Source organism: Schistocerca cancellata, chromosome 2 (genome assembly GCF_023864275.1).
Source record: "Schistocerca cancellata isolate TAMUIC-IGC-003103 chromosome 2, iqSchCanc2.1, whole genome shotgun sequence".
Lineage (NCBI taxonomy): Eukaryota > Metazoa > Arthropoda > Insecta > Orthoptera > Acrididae > Schistocerca > Schistocerca cancellata.
The window spans coordinates 212,061,772-212,077,024 of record NC_064627.1 but is presented as its reverse complement, the minus strand read 5'-3'; the positions used below and the strand labels follow the sequence as shown (position 1 = coordinate 212,077,024).

At 43.0% G+C, this 15,253-nt stretch overlaps 1 protein-coding gene across 1 annotated transcript in view; it reads left to right on the top strand.

The window, feature by feature from the left end:
- LOC126161541 (probable G-protein coupled receptor CG31760) overlaps window positions 1–15,253 on the top strand; it is a 439,386-nt gene that overhangs the window by 130,524 nt on the left and 293,609 nt on the right. The window lies entirely within an intron of this gene.

Below are 15,253 nucleotides of genomic sequence, written 5' to 3'. Positions count from 1 at the left end.
GGGTTGAGGTCAGGAGAGCGTGGAGGCCATGGAATTGGTCCGCCTCTACCAATCCATCGGTCACCGAATCTGTTGTTGAGAAGCGTACGAACACTTCGACTGAAATGTGCAGGAGCTCCATCGTGCATGAACCACATGTTGTGTCGTACTTGTAAAGGCACATGTTCTAGCAGCACAGATAGAGTATCCCGTATGAAATCATGATAATGTGCTCCATTGAGCGTAGGTGGAAGAACATGGGGTCCAATCAAGACATCACCAACAATGCCTGCCCAAACGTTCACAGAAAATCTGTGTTGATGACGTGATTGCTCAATTTCGTGCGGATTCTCGTCAGCCCACACATGTTGATTGTGAAAATGTACAATATGATCACGTTGGAATGAAGCCTCATCCGTAAAGAGAACATTTGCACCGAAATGAGGATTGACACATTGTCGGATGAACCATTCGCAGAAGTGTACCCGTGGAGGCCAATCAGCTGCTGATAGTGCCTGCACACGCTGTACATGGTACGGAAACAACTGGTTCTCCCGTAGCACTCTCCATACAGTGACGTGGTCAACGTTACCTTGTACAGCAGCAACTCCTCTGACGCTGACATTAAGGTTATCGTCAACTGCACGAAGAATTGTCTCGTCCATTGCAGGTGTCCTCGTCGTTCTAGGTCTTCCCCAGTCGCGAGTCATAGGCTGGAATGTTCCGTGCTCCCAAAGACGCCGATCAATTGCTTCGAACGTCTTCCTGTCGGGACACCTTCGTTCTGGAAATCTGTCTCGATACAAACGTACCACGCCACGGCTATTGCCCCGTGCTAATCCATACATCAAATGGGCAACTGCCAACTCCGCATTTGTAAACATTGCACTGACTGCAAAACCACGTTCGTGATGAACACTAACCTGTTGATGCTACGTACTGATGTGCTTGATGCTAGTACTGTAGAGCAATGAGTCGCATGTCAACACAAGCACCGAAGTCAACATTACCTTCCTTTAATTGAGCCAACTGGCGGTGAATCGAGGAAGTACAGTACATACCAAAATGAGCTCTAACATGGAAAGTAAGCGTTTACGGACACATGTCCACATAACATCTTTTCTTTATTTGTGTGTGAGGAATGTTTCCTGAAAGTTTGGCCGTATATATATATATATATATATATATATATATATATATATATATATATGTGTGTGTGTGTGTGTGTGTGTGTGTGTGTGTGTGTGTGTGTTTACGGCTGAGGTGGTGAGCAGAGGGAGGCAGGAGGGGAGGGATTTTCTTCTTCCAGTTGTTGCCGATTCCGCCTGTTGATTGTGTCGTCACATCTTGTCAGCAGTAGTTGCATACAGCCTGCGGAGGAGTGTACTGAGCTGATCGCAATGTTCTCCGTAGGTAGTCAGGGCGCAAGCCCATCCACGTGGGCAATAAGCTGATAATTATACTGTTTCGAACACACCTTGCAATTTACTAGAATTGCTCGCCATTTTCAGACTTCTGCGTTTCATGTTACTTCATTCTCCGAATGTTGGCTGAGATATTGGGAAATTTATATTGTATACGTCGAAATATAAACACTTCTCAGGGTTGGGAGCGGAAGGGAGGGGGGGTGGGGTGCATGGCTCATGACTCCCAGTATCTCTCTCCTAGATCTGTGACCGGTATGGGTAGCAACATCTATAAGTTTTAAAGGTCCACCACATTTTTTTCCACTTTACGTTTTCATCAATATGCATTGGTAAATACTTAGAATTTTCTATTCTGTTAATTATTTCTTGTTGTAATACTACCGTTATAAAGCACTCCGTCTTCAGGCCACGAGTGGCCTACCGGGACCATCGACCGTCGTGTCACTCTCAGTGGAGGATGCGGATAGGAGGGGCGTGGGGTCAGCACACCGCTCTCCCGGTCGTTATGATGGTATTCTTGACCGAAGCCGCTACTATTCGGTCGAATAGCTCCTCAATTGGCATCACGAGGCTGAGTGCACCCCGAAAAATGGCAACAGCGCATGGCGGCCTGGATGGCCACCCATCCAAGTGCCGACCACGCCCGACAGTGCCTAACTTCGGTGATCTCACGGGAATCGGTGTATCCACTGCGCAAGGCCGTTGCCTAATACTACGTTCTAGGAGATGGGAAACTTTCTGACGGTACAAAACATGGTGAGGCGGTTTTACAAAGTCTATAGCTACCGTGTTTTTGTGCAGAACCAGTCATCAGCTTTCAAAAAACTTCACTACTGTCTTCTTTATTGATAATTCTTTGCTTCACTTGACAAAAATTCTTTTATCATCTGCATATAGGACTAATTCTGCCTCCTGATTCAAATAATATGACAGATCATCAACATAATGGATTAATACCTGTGGGGTAACGATCATATCCTTTGAGACACCTCTTGTAATTTCTCCCCACGCATGTGATGTGGAGTAGTCCGTCTTTGTACTATTCGAACAGCTTATGGTAACTTTCTGCCTCATGTTCCTTAAATAAGAACTGAGCCAGTTGTGTGCTGAAGTATATATTCCAAAAGAACTTCTCCAACAGAGCGCAATGAGTGACATAATCAAATGACTTCGATAAGTCACGAAACATCCCAAATGGTGAAATTTTATCATTAAAAATTTTATTGTGAGCTCAGTAAGTGTATTAATAGCTAACACAAAGCAGTGGTGCTTTTGAAATCCAAACTATCACTGCCACAGTATCCCATAGTAACGACACAGGAAACAAGGACGTAGCCAAAGGGAGGCGGCGTGTCAGGGGTCCGGACATCACCATGTCACCTAAATAAAGTTATGCACGACCTAGGTGCCGTGTATTGGAACTGAAAGGTATTTTGATTTCCGGTCGTACGACCGAAAGAGATAGGTGTTTCCAGAGTAGAGTCTGGAAGGTAGGAGACGAGGTACTGGCACAAGTAAAAGCTGTGCCTGGGTAGCTCAGTTGGTAGAGCACTTGCCCGCGAAAGGCAAGGGTCCCGAGTTCGAGTCTCGGTCTGGCACACAGTTTTAATCTGCCAGGAAGTTTCAGATAGGCGTTATTGATAGGAAACAAGACGATCGATAGATTAAACCTCACGATATACCGATAGCACTATCGGTGATCGCCCACCGCTATTTTGGGCAACACAAACTAATGTGTATTGTTGTCTTACTCGAGGTCAGTTGTTTTGTTACTCAGCTCATTTCTTACTTGCACTTGAATATAACGTACGTGCCGTCTTTTATTGTTCGTGTGTTGTTGTGGAAGTTTCTAATTATGGATACGTTTGTGACAAGAACGACGAAGAAAACCAATTTTGATTCGTCCACGAGCGTTATGTTAAAAAATACGTACCCATTCCTACAATAGCGTAATTACCTATCTACAGGTTTAATGTTAGCACTGAAGTCGTGATTTGGAAAGTGGTAGAACATTGGGGTTGCAATATTTCAGTATTTCATAAGGCAGTGGAACTGTAAACATAATTAAAAAGAACATTATATTAAAAGCAGTACATAAAAATACATTTGGATTAACTTGTGTCGCCCAAAAATCGTGTTGATCAAAGGAAATATCGGCCAAACACCGATGGTGAAAAACTTTTCTTGCTCAGTTTTATAGACCAATTGCTATTTGTATATTGCCCCCCCCCCCTCGGAAGAAAAGTATGTACAACTCGGAAATCGTACCACTCCTTTGACAAAATCCTGACTACTTCCTCGGAAGAATAACGCTATTGTGGCATTTTGTGCCTGTCTCTGATGGTATTGCAAGGCCTTACGCCTTCGTGCAGCTGATAAGAATCAGTCAGCTTTGAGTCCTCACTGACGGAGAGCGCGCTCAGCCACCGTCCTTGACACTGCTCGTCACTGATAACCTCTGACATACCACAGGGCAATTTTACGACCTGCACTGCCGGGCGCGGTATGGGCACCTTTTATCTTCTCCCCCCCTCCCCCCTACCCTCGACCCCTCACCCGGTCTGCCCGAGGCCCTCCATGTCGTAAAAACCGCGTCGACGACGCGCCGGGAGCAAATGTCCGTTTTTGTTCGCGGGAACAGATGCAAACAAGAGAGGAGTTAATAAAACGGGCTGGACCTCGAAGCATTAAACCTGGAGATCAGGCGCAGTCAAACTACTTTAAAGGAACGGGTGGCGGCATTGTCCTACGCCAGTCGTTGACGAATGTGGAGAGAGGAGATATTGTTCAATCTTGGGAGTGGGCCGCCGAGGACTAGACGGAAATAATACCACGCTCCTCGTCGCGGTCACCGCCCTCCAAACAACCGGAGGGTCGTTCTTGCAGACGCCGCAGAAGGCGCAACATCGCCGTCGGTACTTCCAAGTTCAGAGCCGCGAGCGTTTCAAAATTTAATGGCACGCCGTAAAAGAGTGGATGGTACTAATATTTTGGCGAGTTGTAAAGTTATATTCAACTGTTTTTATGCCATTTTATGTATGGCGGATATTACACTGAGAGTATAAATAAGACAAAAATGCTACCGGAAAAACAATAAGCGACGAGTTTACGGTATTCAGTTTAACTTCTTCGTTTCTTAGACCGAGGAAAGTCTTGTTGCAAGCTTCAGTGCTAAAGCCTCATACCGAGTTTCGGCGATTGTCCAGAGTTTAAGTTAGTACATCCAAATATTACTTCTTTGATTCGTTTCAAAGATCTGTAAAATACTAACCTCCCGATGCGATAAGAGTTAGACACTTTATGAATATGAGCTCGTATTTTTGATTTCTAACTAAATAAGTACTACATTCAAAGCTAATATGATAGCCTTTTAAATTTTTATAAATATCTAGTAAACCACGCAGTAGCTAGCTCTTTTATTCTATTTTACTAGCATGAAAGTAAAAACTATGGTCCAAGATTATTTACTTTTCTCTTTGTATATGAGAAAAGTCTCTGCATGATACAGAAGTTATTTTTTGGTAATCGCATAGTATTAGTTTCCATGGACCTTATTAATACCAGACTTCATGACGTGGAACGCGTCAGCAAAACATACAACACATATACATTTTACCTTAAAAAAGGATGAAAAAAGTTTATAGTCCTTCATTTAAAGGTATTTCTGTAATAATGACTAGATATTAGTATTCAACATTTCCTCTATGGCATAGAAGAAATGGTTAAGGAATAATAATTTTATTCTACTGCTGAAAAGAATTCCGCTGTCTGTTATTTTTTCCCATGGGAAGATACTCAATGAGTACTATAGATGCATGTTTCACTCCTTTTTGTGCAACAGTTAGATTCACTAAACGGTAATGCAGACCATTTTTGCTTCTAGTGTTGTAAATATCTCTGTTACTCTCAAACTCATACAGGGTTTTGATGACAAACTTCTTAAGTGAATGTATATATTGCGAGACAATGTTTGGTATTAGCTTGAACAGATGCCTCGAGCTGTAGGTACGTACACATAATTCTAATTGCCTTCTGTTGTACAATGAATACTTTTTCCCTAAACGAAGAGTTACCCCAGAATATTACCCCACACACATCAGGAATGAAGTAATAGAAAATACATCCTAAGGTAAAAAAAAAAAAGAATGCAACCACGCACCATGAAGGAGTTATGCAAATTGATCACAAACATGTTCATACAGGTATCTACGGAAAATGATAAGAATGTAAATTTGGCAGCCGATGGATGTGGATGAATGTGCGACGATGCAGCGCAATTTCATTCAAACCTGGCAATGATAGTAAATCGGGGACATGTCGATACCAAGGCAAGAAGTCTTTGCGAATCTCACTCGGCGTTCTCACCTGAACAGTAACCATGCCTCGCATCGGGCGCGTGAACAATATACGCGGACGTCAGCATTTGAGAGCACGTGTAATTGGGTTCAATGAAGTCGGTTTTTGTAATCGGAGAATAGCTCGACATTTAAGTAGAGGCGACGCCACTATCCGACAGTGTCACAGGAAAGGGTGATCCGTGGCCGCGCACAGTGTCAAGAAGGAAGCGGTCGAGCAACAGAGATGACAGAATGTGAGGATCGAGCAATCTCCAGAGAGGCGCTAAGGGCCCAGGATTCAACGTTACCATCGATCCGAAGTGCAATTGTGCATCGGTGACCACAACGGCCATTAATAGTGGCTCACAGAAAGATGGCTGAGCTCAAGGCGCCTCTTGCACCACTTACTACTGACCTCTGTCCACCAACAAGTCCATCCACAGTGGTGTTGGGCACATTGGACCTGGAATCTGTTTGAATGGAGTAGAATTGTCTTCAGTGATGAGTCTCGCTTCTAACCGAGCTCCGACGACCAGCAGACACTCCGGACAGTGGTGGGACCCCAACCTCACCATCGCTCTCCATACGGCCCGACCAACAGGAGCGATGGTCTGGAATGCCATTTCATAGCAGGGCTCATTTGGTCGTCATCCACTGCACCCTTTCAGTACAATGGTACGGCGACGATACTCTACACCCTGTTTCGTTGCCCTTCATCGAAAGCGATCCTGGGTTTTCATTTCAACAAGATAATGCCCGCCCGTGTACTGCGAGACTTCATACTACTTACCTCAGTGCCTGCCGAGCCCTACATTGGCCAGAAAGGTCACCGAGTCTCTCCCCAGTCGAGAACGTTTCGAGTGTTATCGGCAGGGCCCACCAACTAGCTCAAGAGTTTGACGACCTAGCTTGCCAATTGGACAGAATTTGGCAAGATATCCCTCAGGAGGACATCCAGCAACTCTGTCAGCTGCATGACTGCTTCCAAAATGGCCAGAGATGGGCCAAAGCGTTATTGACTTGCTAAATTTGAGAAGCTCTTTATCTTGAATAAATCATCAATTTGTTTTCTGAAATTTTAGGAATCTATTTGTTAGTACATGCCCCTCACAGCTACCTATTTCCGTCCAATTCGGATAATTACTTCGTGGGGATTTTTTTTTCTTTTTGGGCTTGAAGTGTGTCTTAAAAAAAGATGAAAAATTTCCATTGCTACAGGTTTTATCCACAGTAACGGCTAGTTATTGTTATTCAAGATTTCCTCTGTGGTACAGAAAAACTGGATAAGGGAAAACATTTCTAATCTACCTTTGAAAACAATTCAGCTATCTATCAAATAGTTTCTAGTGCTGTAAGTGGCTGTGTTACTCTCAACCTCAGATGGATTGTTGATGACAACTTTCATAACTGAATAAATATATTATGAGGCTATGATTAACAAGCTTCAAAAGATGTCTCAAACTGTACATGCGTGAATCCCTCACACAATTCGAATTTCTTCCTTTTGTACAATGCATACCATTTTTTTTAAAGTGAAGATAAAATTGGATGACGTTTATTCAAATTTTGTCCGCAGCTCGTGGTCGTGCGGTAGCGTTCTCGCTTCCCGCGCCCGGGTTCCCGGGTTCGATTCCTGGCGGGTCAGGGATTTTCTCTGCCTCGTGATGACTGGGTGTTGTGTGATGTCCTTAGGTTAGTTAGGTTTAAGTAGTTCTAAGTTCTAGGGGACTGATTACCATAGATGTTAAGTCTCATAGTGCTCAGAGCCATTTGAGCCATTTTTTTATTCAAATTTTTACGATAGCTTATTTGTGCAAATCACTCAGGATCTTTCACAATACCCCATGCTTCTTTGTTCGACTTCACAAAAATGCTTGTCTTAATAGTAAGACTAATTCTGCCTTCTGATTCAAATAAAGTGGCAGTTCATTAACATAAAACAAGAACATTACTGGACCAGTGATCGAAAACTTTGTGACTCCCACTGTAATTCCTCTCCATGTAGATGATGTGAAATCGCCTTTTGTACTACTTCAACAGCCTAGGGTAACTTTCTGCATGTATTCCTTTATTACTCAGATAATAACACTTTTTAAAAATTATAGAAGTAATGTAAGGGGTATCGCTGGATGGTAGTTATCGGTTATTGACATCTGTGGAGTCACCCTTTCTCATAGATGGGCCTAACCATGGTATATTTCAATATGTCTGGGAAAAATGTATTTTTAAATGATTTACAATAACACCTGATCATGTCACTCAGTCTCACAACTCACTGAAAGATTCAGGAAGCAACTACCGTTATTTTCACAACCAAGATACTGCATAAATGAAGCACTATGACGTTTTTTCACATTCTACGTAGTTGTTTACACTAATGTGGAATTTAAATGAGTTTCCAACAACTTTTCAAGAAATGGTTGAAATGTCTCTAAGTACTATGGGACTTAACATCTGTGGTCATCAGTCCCCTAGACTTGGAACGACTTAAACCTAACTAACCTTAGGACATCACACACATCCATGCCCGATGCAGGATTCGAACCTGCGACCGTAGGAGCAGCGCGGTTCCGGACTGAAGCGCCTAGAACCGCTCGGCCACAGAGGCCGGCTAACAACTTTTAACAATATTGATGGTCTCTAGATGCAGCCACTCTGTTGGCAGTCAGACATTTTCAGTGAGATCAAGTAATTTCAGAAATGCAGATACTTCCAAAAAGCACATGAGTGTGACGTCAGAGTACTGTAAATTATTTAATGATACACTCTCGACTGTTGTTAGTTTTGTAAAGTTTTCATACGTTGTGAACTTCGTAAATTTATTGTTATATAGCTAAAAATACGGTCTTGTCATTGCCATTTGTTATTGTTATAAATGGTTTTGCTGTTTATGGTGAAACTTTACGCGGGACTAAAATATTACATGTCCAACATTCTTTAAAAAATAGACATTTACTTTCTCTTCTGCAACCTTTTAATTATGGTTACTCTTATTACTGCGTTTTTGTAACCTGTAGGTAAGAAACGTGAAGTGTCAGACTTATTGCGCGGTGCTTCTCACATTCACCTATTCTTATTTCCTTCAGCAGTGTGACGAACATTTATCTTTTGGAACTTAGCACACAGTCATAAAAATTAACGTAAATGTCTTCAAATATCTAGCAGAAGTAATACTGAGAGTTCAGCAGTCTTATCTTAAAAACAAGTATTTTTTCGGTTGCCAGCTCCGTCGTCCCTTCTACATACCAAAATGATATAGGGCAATTAACGACAGTATAAACTCCGGATAAAAGGAAGTAATAATCAGTAGGTTCTAAATCACAGGGTTTTTCCAGACCGATTCATACTCACACTGACGAAGCCAAGCCGACCTTTACGTCTATTCCATAAGAAGAAACAGCGAGTTATAAATCACTTCACTTGAATTCCAATCACAGATCCGGACAGCTGATGAAATTTTGCATCAAATGGCAGCAATCACAGGTTGATTTCTTGTACATCACGCTCGTACATAAAACTAATATGCTTTATCTATGAATAAATTAATACTGCGTAAACTTTGGGGACTAACAATGTATTGTGGAAAGATACGACTACACGACTGTGACTTCACAAAAATTGTGCGATTGCCATGAAAAATTTTTATTAAAACTTCCAATAGATCGCAGAGGGAAACATTTATCCACATGTTCAAGCGTTGGCGCCACACAGGGAGGAACAACCCTAAAGCTCAAAAAGTCCTCTCTCCCACAATGAAGACGTGATAGGAGTAGATCAGCGCTGCTTGACTGCAAGTTAGAAATGTGAACTACGTCTTTATCCATGTAAGCACACTACGCAGTTCATTAAACAACCTGAGACAACATGCTCCGCTCATGCTTCTCGTTCGTTTGCAGTTGATGATTCGATCTTAGTTGCCGTGAACATTTGCAGAGCAGTCTGCTTCCATGCTAGATGAAAGCGTGCTCCGACCTCCATTACCTTGGAGTAAGACCTGCACAGTCCAGCCAAGTTATAAATTCAGACGCGTCGTAAGAATATGGTATCGTAGGTTGCCAGAGTTGAAACCACACATGCCAGCAGTCAATGCCATGTGCTGCTGGACAGCTACGTGCTTTAGAAAGTGCATACCTTATATGTTAGTCTCTTTCTTCTATGGAACGCTGTCTATTTGACTTGAAGGATTGTGAGATACGTTCTTTAGTATTTGAAAAATGGTTCAAATGGGTCTGAGCCATTTGAGGTCATCAGTCCCCTAGAACTTAGAACTACTTAAACCTAACCTAAGGACATAGCACACATCCATGCCCGAGGCAGGATTCGAACCTGCGACCCTAGCGGTCGCGCGGTTCCAGACTGTAGCGCCTAGAACCCCTCGGTCACTTCGGCCGGCTTAGTATTTGAAGGGACGGGTTACGATAATTGTTTAGATGGTGTCACTGTGACAACCTTGATGTTGTGACACCTTGAAAGGGAAACGGGATATGCTTTTAACTGATCTGTTTTACCTTACATCCATTGGTGATGGTCTGTGACAAGAACTGGTAGATCATACATAGATTAAATAAAACAGCTGATGGTAAAAATGTATTTTCTGAAGCACTTAACTGCTGTTGGTTCTCTCCAGATGAAAACGTATACGTGCTGTTGCTAGGCTGGTAAGCGCCACGGACTATGCTGCCTCTGCAACGACTAACCAGATTTCTTACAGCTAATTAACAAGTCTCATTGGCCGGGCGGTATGGCCGAGCGTTTCCAGGCGCTTCAGGATACGCCGTCAATCCAGTCCCAATCCTGGGCCAAGGCAGACTGGGCTCACTGGGACAGTACGAACAGACAAAGTGCGAAGTTTAGCCAACTCGTAACACGAAAACCGCAAGAAGCTATCTCTGGACGATCCGTGGTGAACCTCACGGAGAAATCTTTTGACGATGGGACGATGTCAGTGCTTGCGAAAGGTTTAAACTTCGCTCCTACACCTGCCTCACTGCCTTTAACGGATTTCATCAGTTCCATTGAGGAAGCCATTAGACGTCTCCCTGTGGATTCTGCAGACGAAATTCGACGTGAATCTTGCCGAACGTTGTTGAAATGTGCGCCACAACGGAGTAACATCTCGCCAGCTGAAAGAGCTGCTCTCCGCAGCCTGAGAGAAGATACTAGCACAGTCGTACTGCCTGCGGATAAGGGTAACGCCACAGTTCTTCTGACAAGAGAAGCCTACAACGAGAAGATATATTGTCAGCTAAATGATTCTACGTACCGTAGAATTGAAAAGGACCCAACAAGCCGAATATCAAGGAAAACTACTACCCTTTTGAACGACTGTTCTCTACCTGAAGAAGTTATCAAGAGTTTGAGACCACACAATGCAGTACCACCAAGACTCTACGGTCTTCCGAAGATACACAAGGATGGTGCCCCACTACGATTAATAGTGAGTAATATTGGTGCTGCGACCTATTCTACAGCAAAATATCTGGCCTCGTTACTAAAGCCGTATGTGGGTAAGTGTTGCCACCATATACGTAATTCCGAGGATTTTGTCAGTCGCTTGAAGGAAATTAAGCTTAGCAGCTCGGATTTATTAGTCAGCTTTGATGTGGTCTCACTTTTTACCAAAGTGCCTTTAATGGAATCATTACATCTTATTGGTAACTTATTCAGTGCAGAAATGACGGCCTTGTTTGAACATATACTCTCCTCAACGTACTTTTTATTCAATGACGAATTCTTTGAACAAACAGACGGCGTCGCCATGGGGAGCCCTTTGTCGCCTGTGGTAGCTAATCTCTTTATGGAGGACTTTGAGGAGAAAGCACTTGAGTCTGCTGTTTTAAAGCCTACGGTCTTCTGGCGGTACGTAGATGATACTTTTGCTGTATGGCCTCATGGCAGACAGGAACTGGAGAAATTCCTTCATCACTTAAACTCATTACATGAGAACATCAAATTTACGATGGAGATTGAAAAAGAGGGCACTTTACCATTTCTAGACGTGCTAGTACGCCGTAAAAATGATGGGTCATTAGGACATTCTGTGTACAGGAAAGCGACTCACACAGATCTGTATCTCCAGGCGTCAAGCTGCCATCACCCAGCACAAACAGCCGGTGTTCTCAGTACCTTAATACATCGAGCGCATATAATATCGGATGATGAAAGCCTCCACGCAGAATTAGAACACTTGGAGAAGGTTTTCAAAGAGAATGGCTACACTTCTCGCCAAATAAGGAAGGCCATGCGCAACTATCATAACAAGAAGCAACGCACTGAGGACGCAGAAGATGACTTTAAATCAACTGCGTTCCTTCCATACGCCGGGAATGTGTCGTCGAAAATAGGCCGATTACTGAAGAAAAATAAAATCAAGGTTATCTTTCGTCCACCAGCAAAGAACCGGGCCCTGGTTGGATCCGTTAAAGACGATTTACAACTGAAGAAGGCAGGCGTCTACAAAATTCCCTGTGAATGTGGCGCTGCATATATTGGCCAGACGACAAGAACTGTCCATGAACGATGTATAGAACATGAAAGATACACCCGTCTGCGGCAACCGTCAAAATCGGCAGTAGCAGAGCACTGTATTTCTTTGGGACATTCAATGGAATACAATGTAACAAAAATTTTATCCCCGGTTTCCGGTTTTTGGGATTCCGTAATCAAGGAATCAGTGGAAATACGTCTTGCCAATAATCTTATAAATCGTGACAACGGCTTTCAGCTGGATAAAAATTGGAATCCTGTTATTAAAATTATACAATCACAGCGGAATCGACAGTGTCATTCGATGCTCAATGACTAGATGAAACTTTATTTCCACCACCGAGGGCAGCACGTACAACTGGGCTATGCTGCGCATGTCAACATCTGACGCATGCGCTGTAGGATGCCAGTATATTTCACATGCGCGATATTCGGCATAAATACCGCGACTGCACCTGGGCTCTTCAGTAGTTGTGTACTCACCTGATGATGGCCGGACGTCTCTGGGCCGAAATATCGTGGCAGAATGTCGACGGGATCCAGCTGCATACCCGGAAATTATTAGAAGAAGAAATACGCCGGGAAAACTTCAGAAGTCACATTGTTTATCATGTAGTCGAGACTACGTAATGAAGCCAAAATCGTGGATAAAATTGAAATGTAGTTTGTTTATTAACACTTCTCTTTCCACTAATTACATATGAAATATGAATCGGGATTGGAGGTGATGATCCTATCCTTCTTTTTTAGTATTTTAGGTCCCCGTTAATTAATATCTGGTAGTTAATAAGCGAACTATTTTTATCCTGGCGCGTTGTTTGTATCAGTTACCCCCGCAACCGTCCAAGGATAAGATTCTATTAATGTTCGGCGCACACGCGTTTCACCATTTTATAAAATGCAGAATTACGTAAACTATAGCTTTCCGTTGCGCACAGCTTTCGTGGGTTCCACAACCATAACAGTTTCCCAAGAGTATTTTTCGCAGCTAACACAAAGTTCGAATTATGTTGTCGGATTCATTTTCACTTCACCCGACAATAAACGTCTCTGATCACTTCGTCACACGTAATGTATTTTAAACGTGCTTGAAGAGTCTTTAAATAATCTCCTTAACGAATTTCGCAGTCGCGTACCATCTTTTCATCGACTAGCCCGATCGCGATAACTGAAGGTAGAGAGCTCATTGCCGGCCGCGGTTCTAGGCGCTCAGTCCGGAACCGCGCGACTGCTACGGTCGCAGGTTCGAATCCTGCCTCGGGCATGGATGTGTGTGATGTCCTTAGGTTAGTTAGGTTTAAGTAGTTCTAAGTTCTAGGGGACTGATGACCACAGATGTTAAGTCCCTTAGTGCTCAGAGCCATTTGAACCAGAGAGCTCAATAATGTGTTACATGTTCTTTTATATGAATTAAAAAACAAACGCGCCCCAATATCTTGCTGTTCCGCTTGGTCTTTGCTACTTTGGTTTTTATTACTTTTCATTATATTGATTCTTAGTAATACTGTGCGTTATTAAAGTTTCGTGTTACTTTCCCCTTCTTAATTCTTCCAAAATAAAGTCTATTGATCCCCGATTTTAATTAATGTGGTGCTAACTGACACGCCTGCCCGCAAAGTACCGTTATATGATCCAGGTGCATATGCTGATGGTGTTCAACAAAACATTATTGCACGGATATAAATTTCTGCCCAATACAACTTTTTCAATTTCATTATTTTCCCATGTGTAACACGGCTATTTCCACTAACAGTCCTTTCCGTAATGGAAAGGTTCCATCTAGTTTCATTTGTGTAGAAGAATATATCGAAATTACTGCTGCTTGGAGGCTGTTTGGTAAAATGGTACCCTGCTTGTGAAGTTCTTCAAAGGTGTCAAGCGATACCAGTTGGCTGAAGTTTTTTCTTTTCTTTTTTCTTCTCCTTTGGCTACACATTGTTTAAGACTCTTCTGACTGAAATGCTTTGTGTAGACTGTGAGACTAGTAAACAAAGCGAAACTGCAAGTTATGTTTATTTTATTTACTTTTTGTGCCTCACGCCAGACCGACGGAAGACAGGTAAGAGCCAACCAGCCGACGAGCAGTCGATATGCGTTGGAAAGTTTTGACTGGCCTGGCTGGGAGGCGTAAACAAAGCGATCGATGGCCGTTATCTGCAGAGTCCGCGGCCGCACACGGAACTGGGTCGACCCGGAAAAGCCATTCGCCCGCAATGCTTCTCTTCCATCCTTCCTTCCTACCTACCGTAGAGTTCTTACATTGCCGCTGCTCTTGGCTGTGAGTACTTGGGCGTTCCGGTGTTACTCAACGCAAGAGAATTCGAGCCAGCGAGGGCCCTGTACTTCATCAGATCGCACAATTCAACACTGCTGCATCTAAAGTAAAATGTTCTGTTTCTTTACATCATCTTCATATGCATTCATAGTCTGCAAACCACTGTGAGGTGCATTGCAGCAGGTAGTACCCACGGTACTACCTGTTTGGGTCCCTTCCTGCCCCATTCATGGATGGAGAATGACTCCTTGGATTCTTCTGTAAGTGCCGTAATTAGCCCTTCTGTACTCCTGTATGAGTACATTTCTCGATGGTTCACTCAATCCTGGTTCTTGAAGCACTGTAAGCAAGCTTTCACCTGCCTTTACACTACATTCATTTTTTCTCGTTTTTCCCGGCTCGGGGAATAAACCAAACACGCCGAGCCTGATTGTAGCATATACTACACCTTGTTCTTTCAGTGGAGCGCTAGTTTTCGTTCCTGCATGTTCCCAGTAGATAGCGTCATATGCTTAAAAAAGCTGTTTATCACAGCTGCTTATAGTCGAGAAATAAATGTAGCTTCTGCTTTGTTTTTAGTAATTTTGAAGTAGAATATCTTTGAAATATAATACGCTAATATAGCCTGCCCTATCGAATAATTGATTGTTCGTTATTCGGGAGTGGAGTTAAAATTCAAGGTGTAAGGATATCAATGATACGATTCGCTGATGACATTGCTACCCTGAGTGAAAGAGAAGAAGAATTAC